This window comes from Triticum urartu, chromosome 4 (genome assembly GCF_003073215.2).
Source record: "Triticum urartu cultivar G1812 chromosome 4, Tu2.1, whole genome shotgun sequence".
Classification (NCBI taxonomy): domain Eukaryota; kingdom Viridiplantae; phylum Streptophyta; class Magnoliopsida; order Poales; family Poaceae; genus Triticum; species Triticum urartu.
The window spans coordinates 417,469,917-417,488,309 of record NC_053025.1 but is presented as its reverse complement, the minus strand read 5'-3'; positions in this window follow the sequence as shown (position 1 = coordinate 417,488,309).

Genomic DNA, 18,393 nt, shown 5'->3' with positions numbered 1-18,393 from the left:
GCATGCAATGCGCTTGGTTGACATGTGCAGTGCGGATATTCTGTTTTTCCAACCCTAGGACACACGCAACCTAGAGCCACACCCCTAAGATAGAGAGGGAGGCGATAGGGTGTGATAGACACACCTACGCATGCGACGCCCCGGCACGCCACGTCGCCGCTTGCTCCGGCTTGTTCTAGGCTCGGCCTCACAGGGGGTGGGCGGGCGAACCTATAGACAAATAAAAAAATGGGGGAAGGGCCCAACCCCCCCTAGCATCCAAATAAAAAACGAATGCATGACGCAACTTTCGACAATGAAGTGCATTTGGTTAGGCAAAGTAGTGCAGTATCATAAGCAATGCAGTTTCGGAATACACACATGAATGCAGGGGCTACAACAAGTACAACTAAAAAATAAAGGTGCAGTACAAACATGTATACAAATGCAGTCCTTTTTGTTAGACGAAGAAGTTCGGCATCACATCCAATGCAGTTTCTGGGACACGTATGATACATATAAGCATGACAAATGACAGCTCGCGCAGAACATGGTGGTCAACAAAATAAAAATATATACATATATTTACTGTATGAGTTATTGATATAAAATAAAATACACACACAAATTCTTCCATATACGCTGCTGCAAAAAGCAGAAAATACACAACAACAAAAAAAGAGTCTTTTCATACATTATCTACCTTAGACAGCACAGAGTACACAACATGAACCCTAGTTCTTGTCCATACACAGGCTTTTACCTAGGAAAAACAATGCCAAATGACTGTTACTGCGTCTGCGACTGCTACAGGGAAGTAAGCCCGAGATTTGCAATCATATCTCGTAGCTCAGGCGGCATGTCTTTATAATACAACATGTTCGAAGGATTGAACAGCAGCTGGAACATGTACTCCGCCTTCCAATCTTCAATAAAAGGATGAAAGAAAACTAAAAAAATGAAGACCAGTGACTAAAAAAAGGTTGTCATAAGAACAAAAGGTGAAAAAATAAAAAAAATAGAAAAAAGTAACAAGAAAAGAAGAAACAGAGAAGGTATTATGTCAGATATGACAATTTTCTTGACTAGACGTTGGCCATCATACAACTGCGTCAACCTTAGAGCATAGATTCCACACTTGTTTGTTCCCTACGCAGGCATGACCGGGTAAGACGGCTTCTCTCCCAATTTAACCCAGTCAGGGTGGTTCTTAGATTTATACAACTTTTCACCATAAATCGCCTTCAACAGCTGAGTCATCCTCCTCATTTGGCAAAAAGGGCAGCACAAAGTAAAATAACACATGTCACAGATCAATAACTATTCAGACAAACCGAAAAATACAAAGTTCTTCTCAACGTCTAGACAGTCCCTCTTTTAAATGCACATGAGGTCATTTCCTTTTATCACCTTTTTTACATAGATTTTTTACACAGATTGTGGGGTGTGTGAGAAAATGGAGTTTTGTCACGCATATGTTGCAGTGCACTATATAAAAACAAGTGTGGTGCTATGTGTGCTAACATTGCATGCGTAGTTTATAAAAATATGCAGTAGGAGTGAGGGAGTTCTGGATTAGGGGCTCCTCAGATAGCCGGACTATATACTTTGGCCGGACTATTGGATTATGAAGATACAAGATTGAAGACTTCGTCCCATGTCTAGGTAGGACTCTGCTTTGCGTGGAAGTCAAGTTTGGCAATTCGGATATGTAGATCTCCTCCCTTGTAACCGACTCTGTGTAACTCTAGCCCCCTCCGGTGTCTAAATAAACTGAAGGATTTAGTCCGTAGGACAACCACAATCATAATCATAGGCTAGCTTCTAGGGTTTAGCCTCTACGATCTCGTGGTAGATCAACTCTTGTAATACCCATATCATCAAGATCAATCAAGCAGGACGTAGGGTATTACCTCCATCGAGGGGGCCTGAACCTGGGTAAACATTGTGTCCACCGCCTCCTGTAACCATCCGCCTTAGACGCACAGTTCGGGACCCCCTACCCGAGATCCCCTGGTTTTGACACCGACATTGGTGCTTTCATTGAGAGTTCCACTGTGTCGTCACCGTAAGGTTGGATGGCCAGTTCGATCATCGGCAACAATGCGACCCAGGGTGAGGTTTTTCTCCCCGAACAGATCTTCGTATTCGGCGGCTTCATACTACGGGCCAACTCGCTTGGCCATCTGGAGCAGATCGAGCGCTATGCCCCTGGCCATCAGGTCAGGTTTGGAAGCTTGAACTATACTGCCGACATCCGCGGAGACTTGATCTTCGACGGATTCGAGCCCATGTCAGGTGCGCCGCGCAGTCACGACGAGCATGACTTATCTCTGCCGCCGGGCGGTGCTCAGGAGATCACACCTGTGTCTACTCCGGCCCTCAATCCGGAGCAGATAGTGCCGTTTGAGGACGGGTGGATGGACCCCGCCATGGAGGCCGCACACTCAGCGGCGATAGAGCCGAATACTGACTCCACCTCCTATGAGACCTGTGTTGCTGAACCCTTGGATTCGTCCCCGGCCATAGGCTCCAAACCGCATGCGTCCATGCCTATCGAATATGATTGGGCACCGATCATGGAGTTTACCTCCACGGATATCTTTCAGCACTCGCCCTTGGGCGACGTGCTAAATTCATTAAGGTCTCTCTCCTTGTCAGGAGACCCTTGGCCGAACTATGTTCGGCTCGAGTGGGAAGCGGAAGACGAAGAAATTCGTCACCCACCCACCACCCACTTAATAGCCACTGTCGACGACTTAACCAACATCCTTGATATCAGCTCCGAAGAAATCGACGGTATGGAGGATGATGCAGGAGAAGAACAGGAACCACCACCCATAGGGCGCTGGACAGCCACCTCATCATATGATATATACATGGTGGACACCCCCAAAGAAAGCGATGGTAATAAGGCAACGAAGGATAATCCCCTCGAGAAGCAATCTAAGCATCGGCGTCATCGGTGCCGCTCTAAGCCCTGCCATAGCAAAACCAGCGATACCGGCACAAGAGACAATAACGCTGCAGACAGTGCCGAAGACAATCCCCTCCACCCAGGCTTCGAGCAGGAGGATGTGCAAGCTAGCCCTAAGGAACAGGCGACAGACGGAGAATCGGAGGATGACAATTACATGCCTCTCTCTGATGATGAGGTGAGCCTCGGCGACGAAGAATTTATCGTGCCTGAGGATCCAGTCGAGCAGGAGCACTTCAAGCGCCAGCTTATAGCCACAGCAAAAAGCCTGAAGAAAAAGCAACAGCAGCTTCAAGCTGATCAAGATCTGCTAGCGGATAGATGGACCGAAGTGCTGGCAGCCAAGGAATACGAACTCGAGCGCCCAACCAAAAGTTACCCAAAGCGCAGGTTGCTACCCCATCTCGAGGAGAAAGCGTTAGAGCCTACACTACCAGCATATGATGCGGCTGACCGGCCACCTCGTGGCTCAGACAAAGTGGCGTCTCAGCCCGAAGTCCAGCCCGCACCCCGTCGCCAGTCAAACAAAAACACCAAGGCCCGGGGCAACACACAGGACCTGCGAGACGTATTGGAAAACAAAGCAGGACATACAAGATCGATCTATGGATCACGGGGGCGCGCCCCAACGAGTGACGACGACCGTCACGCTGGATATACTAAAAGCAAATCCGGCTGGGCCGAATACAGCAGACAAGACTCGTATGAACTGCGTCGTGATATATCCCGGCACAGAGGCGCCGCACACCCCCAATGCTTCACGGAGAAAGTAAGGGATCACGAATTCCCAGAAGGTTTTAAACCCATGAATATTGAATCATATGATGGCACAACAGATCCCACGGTATGGATCGAAGATTTCCTCCTCCACATCCACATGGCCCGCGGTAACGATCTACATGCCATCAAATACCTCCCATTAAAACTCAAAGGACCTGCTCGGCATTGGCTCAATAGCCTGCCGGTAAACTCCATTGGCAGTTGGGAGAAATTGGAAGACGCATTCCTTGATAACTTCTAGGGCACTTATGTGCGACAACCGGATGCCGATGACTTGAGTCACATAAACCAACAGCCAAGGGAATCAGCCTGGAAATACTCGACTAGGTTCCTAACTAAAAAGAACCAAATCGTCGACTGTCCGAATGCCGAGGCCTTAGCAGCATTTAAGCATAACATCCGCGAAGAGTGGCTCACCCGACACCTCAGCCAAGAAAAGCCGAAGTCCATGGCAGCCCTCACGACACTCATGAGCCGCTTTTGTGCAGGCGAGGATAGCTGGCTGGCTCGCGGCAACAACACTTCAAGAAACACTAGCAACTCAGATGCCAAAGATAGAAATGGCAGGCCACGTCGCAATAGACACAAGCGCCGCAACAACAGCGACAACGCCAAAGACACGACAGTCAATGTCGGATTCAGTGGCTCTAAATCCGGTCAACGGAAAAGGCCGTTCAAAAGAAGCAATCCGGACGCGTCCAGCTTGGACCACATACTCGATCGTTCGTGTCAAATTCATGGCACCCCCGATAAACCAGCCAACCACACCAACAGAGAATGATGGGTGTTCAAACAGGCTGGCAAGTTAAATGCTGAAAACAAGGGAAAGGGGCTGCATAGCGACGACGAGGAGGAGCCCCGGCCGCCGAACACAGGAGGATAGAAGAAATTCCCTCCCCAAGTGAAAACGGTAAACATGATATACGCAACCCATACTCCCAAGCGGGAACGGAAGCATGCACTGAGGGACGTATATGTGATGGAGCAAGTCGCCCCAAAGTTCAATCCATGGTCTTCTTGTCCGATCACCTTCGATCGCAGGGACCACCCCACCAGTATCCGTCATGGAGGTTATGCCGCATTGGTCCTTGACCCCATCATTGACGGATTTCATCTCACTCGAGTCCTTACGGATGGTGGCAGCAGCCTGAACCTGCTCTATCAGGATACAGTGCGTAAAATGGGCATAGAACCCTCGAGGATCAAACCCACCAAAACCACCTTTAAAGGTGTCATCCCAGGTGTAGAGGCCTGTTGCACGGGCTCAATAAAACTGGAAGTAGTCTTCGGATCTCCGGACAACTTCCAAAGGGAGGAGTTAAACTTCGATATCGTCCCCTTCCGCAGTGGCTATCATGCACTGCTCGTACAAACCGCATTTGCCAGATTCAATGCGGTATCGCATTATGCATACCTCAAGCTCAAAATGCCAGGACCTCGCGGGGTTATAACAGTTAATGGAAACACAGAACGCTCGCTCCGCACGAAGGAGCACACTGCGGCCCTCGCAGCAGAAGCACAAAGCAACCTTATGAGGCAAATCCCCAATTCGGCGAAAAATACCCCGGACACCTTCAAGCGAGTCCGGAGTACCATGCAAAAGGATCGCCAGGCACGTTTAGAGCTCGCCAAGCAATTCGGCCTCCGTCCTAGTCCCAGTCAAGCGGCGAAATTTGCGCCGCGCGTACATAATTACGCACTCAAGATACCATGGGCATAGGCGAAGGCACGGCTATGGCACGGCCCACAATGTGGCTCAACCGCTTCAGGACCCGTATACCTTTAACATTTTCTTCCTTTCAGGCCCCTATTCTCTGAAGGCCCTCTTCGATCGCCTGATTATCAGACCCGTTACAGGAAACAAACAGCAAGGAAGCAAGAAGCTTTGACATACAGGGGAATCCCCAGGTGGTCTCTGATAACGATCGATATACCTGTTTTACATACCCACACGCAGCTTGACCCTGGATAGGACATGTCAAACAGTCCTATTTTTTACTTATTGCACTACATGTATGCATACGCTTTGACGTATCATTTAAGTAACAATATACAACATCATCTCATTATTGCATTCCTTTATCTTTTTTTCCTGTCTGCTTACTTACGACAAGTTGCACCCCTACATTCTGATACGACCAGTGCGCCAGGGGCTTCAGTTTACCCCATGACACGGCATGAAAATTCTAGACACTTTCGACAGTGCGGCACCCCAAATTTATAGCATTATATGCATCATCTCCAAATCATGTCTTGGGTCAATAGTTGGGTTTGCCCGGCTCCCATGTTTTGGTACCTTACGTTCCGCTATATCGGCTAAGGTAGCGCTGCGAGAACTACTGCGATTGTGTCCCGGTTCTTCTCGATGAGCACCTCAGTAGAGAAAGCCGAAAACTGACTGTCATGATGGGCGAGAGGTGGTCGCTGTTCGAGAGGTCTCAAATCCTTAAAGATTTTTTCTGCTTCAGGCGAGGAGTCGGCCTTGTCCGATTTAGGCGTACATAGAGCCCCAAGTTCGGCCTTCCGAATACTAGGGGCTTCGCCAAAATTTAAAATTGTAGACTTCTATGGCTAAGTGAGAGTGATAAAGCCTTATAGTCCAATTTCTTGGTTCGTTGTGCTAAACACCTCCTTCGAAGGACCCAAAACTGGGATAAAGAGTGATCAGGTTTATCCCGAAGACCTCAGTACTAGCTACATGGGGGCAGAAGCCGACGACTGGCCAACTCCAAAATTTTATAAACGGCTGCACATAAGGTAATATTTTAAATTAACAAGCGTTACATAGCGCACATGAACTCGTTTCATATCACAAGATCAAAGAGTACATTCATTCAAATATCATATCCTTAGCACATTCATCTGCCACAAGGCGAGCACCCTTCAGGACATTGTCATAATACTTTTCGGGGTGGCGATGCTCCTTGCCCTCCGGTGGCCCCTCCTTCACCCTCTTTTCGGCGTCCATCTTCGCCCAGTGCACTTTCGCCCGGGCAAAAGCCATGCGCGCACCCTCAATGCAGGCGGACTGCTTTATGACTTCAAGCCGGGGGTAGGCATTTACAAGCCGCCTTACCAAGCCGAAATAGCTGCCGGGCAGGGGCTCGCCAGGCCATATCCGGACTATGAGGCCCTTCATAGCCAGTTCGGCCGCCTTGTGAAGCTCGACCAGCTGCTTCAACTGGTCTCTTAAGGGCATTGGATGTTCGGTCCCAGTATACTCAGACCAGAACAACTTCTCCGTCGAGCTCCCTTCCTCGGCCCGGTAGAACTCCGCGGCATCCGACACACTATGGGGTAGGTCTCCGAACGCTCCTGGAGAGCTTCGAATTCAGGTAAGTAAAAGGAAAGTTTCCTTCACATGGTTGCTTTGCATAAAGAATGCCTTACCTGCCGCTATCTTCCTGGCCGCCTCAATTTCCTTGAGGGCCTTTTGGGCTTCGGCCTTGGCATTTTGTGGTTCTCGAGGGCCTTTGCAAGCTCGGACTCTTGCTTCGGCCTCCGACAACGCCTTCTTTAGGGTCGCACCTTCGGTCGTGGCCCGTAGCAAAATTCATGAAGATCCTGTGATCTAACAACCAGTTTCCTTTTTTCTTTATCAATAAACAGACAAGGTATCACTTAACTTTGTTCTCTTCGAGCTGCCTCTTGGTAAGGCCGAGCTCTTCCTCGGACCGCTCAAGGTCCCGCTTTAGTGCAGAAACCTCCGTCGTGTGAGCGGCAGCGGCCAGCAGGGAAGCCTTCTTATTCACATAGACATATTCTGATTAGAATCCTGTGATTATTATTTGATCCTCTGTTCGTCCTTTCTTCCGAACACCAAATAGAGCATTAGGCGCTACTGTCTATGCTGTAACATTTTCTCACAATTTGATTACTTACCTCAAAGCCTGTTAGGAGGCTAGTGTCGATATCAAAACCGGCGGATCTCTGGTAGGGGGTCCCGAACTGTGCGTCTAGGCTGGATGGTAACAGGAGGCAAGGGACACGAAGTTTTACCCAGGTTCGGGCCCTCTCGATGGAGGTAAAACCCTACGTCATGCTTGATTAATATTGATGATATGGGTAGTACAAGAGTAGATCTACCACGAGATCAGAGAGGCTAAACCCTAGAAGCTAGCCTATGGTATGATTGTTGATGTGTATGTTGTCCTACAGACCTAAACCCTCCGGTTTATATAGACACAAGAGAGGGTTAGGGTTACATAGAGTCGGTTACAATGGTAGGAGATCTGAACATCCGTATCGCCAAGCTTGCCTTCCACGCCAAGGAAAGTCCCTTCCGGACACGGGACGGAGTCTTCAATCTTGTATATTCATAGTCCAGGAGTCCGGCTGAAGGTATAGTTCGGCTATCCGAACACCCCCTAATCCAGGACTCCCTCAGTAGCCCCTGAACCAGGCTTCAATGACGACGAGTCTGGCGCGCAGATTGTCTTCGGCATTGCAAGGCGGGTTCCTCCTCCAAGTACTTCATAGAAGATTTTGAACACAAAGATAGTGTCCGGCTCTGCAAAATAAGTTTCCACATATTGCCATAGAGAGAATAATATTTACACAAATCTAATCTGCTGACGTACTCCGTAGTGTGACATCACACCACGGCCAAGCTTTTATTCAAACCGTTTTACTGTCCCATCTTAGCGCGTTATGCGAGGCGGTTTCCTTGGCACGTCTTGTTAAAGCAGAGATCATGTCCCCTTATTCCGGGATTCTCATCAATACGGGCATGGGTAACCCAACTGCGCCATTGATTACGGCGCTTGGAGATAAGCGAGTTTTACCAGGCTGGTGGGGACACGTAGTTGCGTCCACCCATATAAGGGGATAAAGATCCACCTTTTCACCTACGCCTTCTTCCTTCTCCGCCTATCCATTCTTGCGCACTCGGGCTCCAGCGCCCAAGTCCGCACTACCACCTCAACCTTCTCCAGTCATGTCCGGAGCCGGAGGCAAGTGGATGGTCTCTTCCGTCACGGAGGGACACATCAAAAAGCTGAGGAAGGCCGGATATCTGGCTAGCGACATCGCACATCGGCTTCCCGAAAAGGGGCAGCTCATCCCCACCCCTAGGCCCCATGAGAGGGTGGTATTCCTCCCCCAGTTCCTCCGCGGACTGGGCTTCCCTCTGCATCCATTTGTCCGGGGGCTCATGTTCTACTATGTACTGGATTTCCACGATCTGGCCCCGAATTTTGTCCTCAACATCTCGGCGTTCATCGTCGTGTGCGAGGCGTTCCTCCGCATCCGCCCCCATTTCGGCCTATGGCTTAAGACTTTCAACGTCAAGCCAAAGGTGGTGCGCGGCAGCCAGGCGGAGTGCGGCGGTGCCATAGTTGGCAAGATGGCCAATGTCCTGTGGCTCGAGGGCTCCTTTGTGGAGACCCTAAAGGGGTGGCAATCATGGTGGTTTTACGTCACCGAGCCGCGCGATGTCGAATGGGTCGCACCACCTGAGTTTCGATCCGGCCCCCCTATGCGGCTCACCTCCTAGAAGGAGACAGGCCTATCTTGGGGTAAAAAAGGAGAGCTGACCGGACTCCAAACATGCATCCAAACCCTGGTGGACAAGAAGCTCAAGCTTTTCAATGTAGTCCAGGTTATGCTCATCCGCCTGATCCTCCCGTGTCAACGACGGGCCTTCAATCTGTGGGAGTTTGACCCGGCGCAGCATCAAACTCTAAACAGGCTCTTCGACACGACGTACGAAGATGCCTGGAGGATGCTTTTCAAGGGCGCCGAGGCTCCTGCATCCTCTACCGAGGATCACGGATTCAGCGCGTAGCATCACACTCTCGCGGTAAGCTGTTTTTATCCTTTTACAGGGTATCAGTTTTTCATAGTTTGACTCCATGGAGGATCTAAACTCCCTGACATTTGAAAGGATTGGCAGGTGACGTCTGGACAGATCAACTATCCGGCTCCTTTGCCCGAAGGCCCAGCGGACGCTCACCTGGCGAATCTGCTGGTTCCGGCACCCTATGTGGTGCCGGAGAAGAAGGCCAAGAAGAAGGCCACGGGGACTCGAAAGAGTGCCCGACGCCCGGAGGTGTCGGATTCACCATCCGACGAATCCGAGGCGCTCTCCTCCCATGAAGACGAGGAGGAGGAAGAAGAGACCCCTCCCCCTCCAGCGGGGGAAGGGAAGAAAAGGAAGGCCGCCCCAACTGGGGAGGCCGAAGGGTCCAAGAAGGGGAAAACCCTTTCTCCGGACTACTCCATTGACACCGACGACGGCAGAGAGGAGTGGGCGCCCAGGGCTAAGCCCCTGGCCAAATCGTAAGTATCCGGATACCAGAGTGATTCATAGTATTCGTCTATTGTACAGCTTTCCCTTATGTCGAATATGTTTATGCAGCCCACCCAAAGACCGGCTTGACGCGTCGTCGAGCGGCTCACTAGACTCGTCGGACGTGAACTCGCCGCCGACGGCTTCCTCCCCCCGCCCTACGGACGACACCGAAGTGTTGTCCTATCAGGTTCCAATCCGGGAGGAGGTGGTCCTGGAGGCGCCGCAAGGCGACCTCCCGGACTCCAGGAGTAAAGGGGACGAAACCCCCCAGGGCTCCCAGTCCGGCCCTAGGACGGACACCACTCCGGAACCTTCAAAGGTTCCGGAGTCCGGCGGGGGACCTCCTTCCAAGAGGAGCAAGTCCACCGTGCCGGCGGCCTCCGTCCAACCGGAGGCGCCGGACAATATGCTGGAGGCGCTCCAAGGCGCCTCCATCAACGATGAGCACAACGCTATTATGAGTGCGGTGGTCCAGAAGGTTCAGTCCGTAAAACACGGACTGACTGAAGCTTGTACTAGCCTTTTGACAAGCTTCGAGGTAAGTAAAGAAAGTGTAAATAATAGTACCGCATAGACAGTAGCCCCTGATGCTCTGTTTGGCGTTCGAGAAGAAAAGCCGAATGGAGGATCAAATAGAATTCGCAGGATTCTAACAAAAATGTGTCAATATGCATGTGCAGGCTACCCTGCTTGCGTCCGCCGCAGTGACTGCGGAAGTGGACACGCTAAAGCAGGACCTCAAAAGGTCCAAGCAAGAGCTCGAGCATGCCAAGAAGCAGCTCGAGGAAATTTAAGGTAAGAAATACCTTGTTAAAAATATATATATATATATATAAAAGGTGCAATTGCGAAAAATGACAGGATTATCGTGGCTATTGTAGGGGCCACGTTTGAGGTGGCGACCCCTAAGTAAGCGCTGGACAAGGCCGAGAAGAATTCGGCCTCGGAGCGCACCGAGCGGGAGAAGTATGAGGCCAAGGTTGGCAAGGTGCGGCAAGACCTTCAGGCTCTCATGGAAAAACATGAGAGTTTGGAGCGTGACTCGAAGACGCAAGCGTCTGAGCATGCGGTGGCTATTGAAAATGCCAAATCTGCCAAGGCCGAATCCCAGAAGACCCTCCAGGAGTTGGATGAGGTGAAGAAGATAGCGGAGGGTAAGGCATTCTTTATGCAAAGTAAACACATAAACGTGAGTTACTTGATACTTACCCGAATACGGAGCTCTCTAGGAGCGTTAGCAGATCTCCCCCGGAGTGTGTCCGATGCCGCCGCATTCTATCGAACCGAGGAAGGCAGCTCGACAGAGAAGGTGTTCTGGTCTTAGTATGCTGAGGCCGGACACTCCGTGCCCCTGAGCGACCAGTTCAAGCAACTGGTCGAGCTCCACAAGGCGGCCGAACAGGCCATGAAGGGCCTCATAGTTCGGCTGTGGCCTGGAGAGGCTCTACCTGGGAGCTATTTTCGGGCTGGTGCGGTGGCTGGTGGAGGCCTGTCCAAGGCTTGAAGACATCAAGCGCTCCCTCTGCATTGAAGGTGCCCGTAGGGCCTTTGCCCGTGCTAAGGTGCACTGGGCAAGCTGGATGCAGAGAAACTTGTGAAGGACGGGCCACCGCCGGGGAAAGAGCATCGCAAGCCCGAGAATTATTATAAGGACGTTCTGAAGGGTGCCCGCCTTGTGGCGGATGAATGTACCAAGGATGTATTTTTTGAGTAAAACCCGCTCGTGTTATCCTGTGCGCTGAAAACTTGTTCATATGCGCTAAGCAATGCTGGTTGAATTTAAAATATTACCTTCTGTGCGGCTGTTTATCAATACTGAGAGATGGCGAGTCGTCGGCTTCTGCCCCCTTGCTGCTAGTGCTGGGGTGTTCGGGGATAAACCTGGGCGCTATTTTTCCCATATTTGGGTCCTTCGAGGGAGGCGCTCAGCCCAACGAACGAGGCAATCGGACTATAATGCGTGAACACTCTCACTTAGACATAGAATTCTATAATTTTAAATTTTGGCGAAGCCCCTAGTATTCGGAAGACCGAGTTCGGGGCGCTATCCACGTCTTGGCCGGACAGAGCCGGCTCCTCGCCCTAAGCGGCATAAGTCTTTAGGGACTCGAAAAACCTCTTGAAAAGCGACCAGCTCTCACTTCATCATGACAGTAAGTTTTAGCTTTCTCCACTGAGGTGCTCGACCCAGCTCAACCGGGGCACAATCGCAGTGGTTCTCCTAGTGCTACCTTAGCCGATATAGCGGAACGTAAGGCACCAAAACATAGGAGCCGGGCAAACCCAACTATTGACCCAAGACATGATTCGGAGCCGATGCATATAGTGCTATAAGTTCGGGGTGCCGCACTTGTGAAAGTGTTCGGACTTCTCACACCATATTGAGGGGTGCTAAAAGCCCCTGGCGTATTTTGGCCATACCAAGTTGTACGGGTGCAACATGTCATTAAGGAACATTTATTTATGAAAAAATAATGCAAAAAAATAGACAAAAGCTATGCATTGTTTATTAAAAAATAGCTGTGATCAAAGCAGAACGATACAAGTAATGCGATAAACGAAAAGTTGGACTATTTAGCATGTCTGCTCCAGGGGCAAGCTGCGGAATAGTATGCGAAACAGGTATACTGCTCGTGATAGAGACCACCTGGGATTTCCGTAATGCGGCATGGCTTGTCTGCTTCCCTGGTCCTTGCATCGTTTGTGTGGCAATTGAACTGCCGAACAGGCCTTCCGAAGAGTAGAGTCCTAGAACTAAGAGAAAAGTAAAAAATCGGCAGCCCCTGGTGCGGTTTAAGCCGTGTTTTGGGCGTGCCGTGATGGCGCCCCTCCCCCTATGCCCATGGTATTTCCAGAGCGTAGTTATGGATGCGAAGTACCGGCATCGCCTTTTTGCGAGGGTTGGGGTTGGGGCCGCATTGCTACGCCTGCTCGGAACGTGCCAGGCGGTCTTGTTGTAGGTTACTCCGGGCGCGCTTGACGGTGTCCGGACGTTTAATGACCGGACTAGAGAACTGCCTGGAGAGCCTGCTTTGTACTTCCGCTACAAGGGCCATCGTGTGCTCCTCCCTTCGGAGGGAGCGTTCGGTGTTTCCATTGACCGTAATTACTCCACGACGGCCTGGCATCTTGAGCTTAAGGTATGCATAGTGCGGTACCGCATTGAATTTGGCGAATGCGGTTCGTCCGAGCAGTGCATGATAGCCACTGCGGAATGGGACTATGTCGAAGATCAATTCCTCGCTTCGGAAATTATCCGGGGATCCGAGGACCACTTCAAGTGTGACAGAGCCTGTACAGTTGGCCTCTACACCTGGTATTACGCCTTTAAAGGTCGTTTTGGTGGGCTTAATCCTCAAGGGATCGATGCCCATTTTTCGCACTGTATCCTGGTAAAGCAGGTTCAGGCTGCTGCTGCCGTCCATGAGGACTCTAGTGAGATGAAATCCGTCAATAATTGGGTCTAGAACCAATGCGGCAAATCCACCATGACGGATGCTAGTGGGATGGTCTCTTCGATCAAAGGTGATCGGGCAGGAGGACCATGGGTTGAACTTTGGGGCGACTGGCTCTACCATGTATACGTTCCTTAACGCGCGCTTCCGCTCCCTTTTGGGGATGTGGGTGGCGTATATCATGTTCACCGTCCGCACTTGTGGGGGAAAACCCTTCTGTCCATTGTTGTTCGGCGGCCGGGGCTCCTCGTCGTCATCGCTATGCAGCCCCTTGTCTTCATTGTCGGCGCTTTGCTTGCCTGCCTGCTTGAACACCCAACAATCCCTGTTGGTGTGATTGGCCGGCTTTTCAGGGTGCCATGTATTTGGCACAAGCGGTCGAGTATTCGGTCCAAGCTGGACGGGCCCCTAGGATTCCTTTTGAATGGCTTCTTCTGCTGACCTGATTTAGAGCCTCTGAATCTGGCATTAACTATCGTATCCTCAGCATTGTCACCGTTAATGCGGCGCTGCTGCTTGTTGCGATGCGACTAGCCACTAATGTCCCTGGTGTCCGAACTACCAGGGTTCTTGGTCATATTGTTGCTACGAGCGAGCCAGCTGTCTTCTCCCGCGCAAAAGCGGGTCATGAGTGTCGTGAGTGCTGCCATAGATTTCGGCTTTTCCTGTCCGAGGTGCCGGGCCAGCCACTCGTCACGGATATTGTGCTTGAAGGCTGCTAGGGCCTCAGCGTCCGGACAGTCGACTATTTGATTTTTCTTTGTTTGGAACCGTGTCCAGAATTGTCTGGCCGATTCCTCTGGTGGCTGGATTACATGACTTAGGTCATCGGCGTCTGGGGGTCGCACATAAGTGCCCTGGAAATTGTCGAGGAATGCGGCTTCCAGGTCCTCCCAACAACTGATTGATCCTGTTGGCAAGCTGTGGAGCCAATGCCGAGCTGGTCCTTTAAGCTTGAGTGGGAGGTATTTGATGGCGTGAAAATCGTCGCCGCGAACCATGTGGATATGAAGGAGATAATCCTCGATCCATACTGCAAGGTCTGTTGTGCCATCATATGATTCGATGTTTACGGGTTTGAAACCCTCGGGGATTTGATGATCCATTATTTTGTCTGTAAAGCACAGTGGGTGTGCGGCGCCTCTGTACTGGGTGATATCATGACGTAGCTCCAATGAGCTTTGTCTACTGTGTTCGGCCTTGCCGAATTTATGGCCTGCGTGACGGTTACCTTCTCGAGCCCTGGGGTGCCCACGCGATCCGTAGATCGATCGTGTTTGCCTTGCCTTGTCCTCCAATATGTCTCGTAAGTCCGGCGCATATTCCCATGCCTTGCTACGGGGTGCGGCTTGAGTGGAGGGCCGGGAGGCCTCTCTGTCGCGGCCACGAGGTGGCCGTTCGGCCGCATCAAGTGCTTCCTCCTCTAATCGGGGTAGCAACTTGCGCTTTGGGTAACTCTTGGAGGGGCGTTCGAGTTTATGCTCTTCGGCCGCAAGGACTTCAGTCCATCTGTCAACCAACAAATCTTGATCAGCTCTGAGCTGTTGTTGTTTTTTCTTGAGGCTTCTTGCCGTGGCCATAAGCCTGCATTGGAAATGCTTTTGCTCAACGGGATCCTCTGGCACAACGAATTCGTCGTCGTTGAGGCTTGCCTCGTCTTTGGAGGGAGGCATATAATTATCGTCCTCGACCTCTCTGTCTGTCGCTCTCTCATGAGGGCTGGTTTCTCCATCCTCATGTGCTAAACCTTGTTGGAGGGGGTTTTCTTTGGCACTCTCCGGAGTATTATTATCTCCCGTGCTGGAATCACCATTTTTGTGTTGGCGGGATTTCGAGCGGCGCCGCTGACGCCGACGCTTGCGCTGTTTCTTGGAGGGGTCATCCTCCGCCGTTCCATCGCCCTCTCCCTCTTTTGGGGTGTCCACCATGTATATGTCATATGACGAGGTGGCTTTCCAGGGCCTAGTAGGCGCTGGTTGTTCATCATCTCCTTCATCAGCGTCCATACTGTCAATGTCTTCGGAGTCGAACTCGAGCATGTCAGTTAAGTCGTCGACGGTGGCTACAAAGTGGGTGGTGGGTGGGTTTTGAATTTCTTCATCGTCCGTACCCCAACCTTGCTGACCGTAGTCCAGCCAGCGCTCTCCTGATAAAGAGAGAGACTTCAGTGATTTCAGGATATCGCCAAAAGGCGAGTGCTGAAAGATGTCTGTGGCAGTGAACTCCATGATCGGCGCCCAATCGGATTCGACTGGCAGGGGCGCGAAGGGTTCGGAGTCCGGAGAGTTGTCCGGCTCCTTGGAGTCACGAGCCTCGCAGAGTACGGGGCTGGTGTTCGGCTCAATCGCCATTTGGATCGCAGCCCCCAAGGTGGCATCCAACCGCCCATCCTCGATCGGCGCAGTTGACTCCGAACTAAGGGTCGGAGCCGGTGCGGGTGCGGCCTCGAGGATACCGTTCGGCGGTCATACTCGTCATGACAGTGCGGCACGCTCGGCAGTGGTGTGAATCCGTCGAAGATCAAGTCCCTGCGGATGTTAGCCGTGTAGTTTAAACTTCCGAATCTGACCTGACAGCCAGGCGCGTAGCTTTCGATCTGCTCTAGATGGCCAAGTGAATTGGCCCGCAGTGCGAAGCCGCCAAAGACGAAGATCTGTCCGGGGAGGAAGGTCTCACCCTGGACTTCATCGCCATTGATGATCGTAGGAGCCATCGGGCCTGACGGCGATGGCACAGAGGAACTCTCAATGAAAGCACCAATGTCGGTGTCAAAATCGGCGGATCTCGGGTAGGGGATCCCGAACTGTGCGTCTAGGCCGGATGGTAACAGGAGGCAAGGGACACGAAGTTTTACCTAGGTTCGGGCCCTCTCGATGGAGGTAAAACCCTATGTCCTGCCTGATTAATATTGATGATACGGGTATTACAAGAGTAGATCTACCACGAGATCAGAGAGGCTAAACCCTAGAAGCTAGCCTATGGTATGATTGTTGATGTGTATGTTGTCCTACGGACCTAAACCCTCCAGTTTATATAGACATCGGAGAGGGTTAGGGTTACATAGAGTCGGTTACAATGGTAGGAGATCTGAACATCCATATCGCCAAGCTTGCCTTCCACGCCAAGGAAAGTCCCTTCTGGACACGGGACGGAGTCTTCAATCTTGTATATTCATAGTCCAGGAGTCCGGCTGAAGGTATAATTCGGCTATCCGAACACCCCCTAATCCAGGACTCCCTCAGCTAGCACAGGCTTCAGTCAGTCCGCTTTTGGCGGACTGAATCTTCTTGATCACCGCACTCATGATAGTGCGGTGCTCTTCATCAATTGAAGCACCACGAAGCACTTCCAGCAAATTGTCCGATGACCCCGGATGGACAGAGGCCATCGACACAGACTTGCTGCCCCCGGCATTAGAGCCCATGGGAGTCTTGCCCCTCTTGCGCCCCACATCCGGAATGTCGCCTTGGGGCACTTCTGGAACTGTCTCCCCTTGGTTCGGTACCCTTTGAGACAGCACCTCGATGTTGTCCGTAGGGCGGGGGGAGGAGGCGGTCGGGAGTGAATCGCTGTTCATCTCCGACGGGCCCAAAGACTCATCCGAAGAGGATACGTCGATACAGGCTTTGGAGGGGCTGCATGATCATGTTCGGCATGATAAGAAGTAATAAAATAAAACATACCAAGAGTTATTTTGGTATCCGGATACATAGACTTCGCGAGGGGCTTGTCCCTGGGCAACCACTCCTCGTCGCTAAAAGCGGCTGCCGTGGAGCAGTCTGGAAGGAGAGTCCTTCCCTTCTTGGACCCTTTGGCTTCCCCTGATGGGGCGGCCTTCCTTTTCATGTCTCCCCGGCTGGGGGGAGAACTTTCCTCTTCCTCCTCCTCGTTTTCGTGGGAGGAGGGCGCCTCGGTGTTATCGGACGATGATTCCGATACGACCTTGCGCTGGAGACCTTTCCTGGTCCCCATGGCCTTCTTCTTGGCCTTCTTCTCCAGCGCCTCATAGGGCGCCGGAACCAGCATCTCCATTAAGAGAGCACTTGTTGGATCCTCGGGCAGTGGGGCCGGACAATCGATCCGCTCCGCTATCGCGACCCATTCCTGTTAAATGGCGTGGAGGATTAGATCCCCCACATGATTATACTGGGAAAGAAATGTCTTATGAAATATAAGAAGCTTACCGGATTGGCAGGGCGCTTTGCGTTCACTCCGCGATCCTCGGTAAGGGGAAGAGGTACCTCGGCGGACTTGAACAACACCATCCAAATGTCCTGGTGTGTCGTGTCGAAGAGCTCTCGCAACGTCTGGTGCTTGACCGGGTCGAACTCCCACATATTGAATGCCCGTCTTTGACACAGGAGGATCCGATGGAAGAGCATGACCTGGACCACGCTGACAAGCTTGATTTTCTTGCTTATCATGTTTTTAACACAGTTCTGGAGTCCGGTCAGCTCTACCGATGAAACCCAGGATAGGGCCTTCTCTTTCCAGGAGGTGAGCCGCGTGGGGATGCCGGATCAAAATTCGGGGGCCGCTACCCAGTTGGTGTCACGCGGCTCGGTGATGTAGAACTACCCCGATTGCCACCCCTTCACTGTCTCCACATAGGAGCCTTCGAGCCAGGTGACATTGGGAATTTTGCCCACCATGGCGCCTCTGCAATCCGCTTGCTCGCCGACCACCACCTTCAGTTTAACATTGAAGGTCTTCAGCCACAGAGCGAAGTGGGGCTTGATGTGGAGGAAGGCCTCGCACACGACGATAAAATCCGAGATGTTGAGGATGAAATTGGGGACCAGATCATGGAAGTCCAGCCCGTAGTAGAACATGAGCCCGCGAACAAATGGGTGGAGGGGAAATCCCAGCCCGTGGACGAAATGGGTAAGGAATACAACACTTTCATGGGA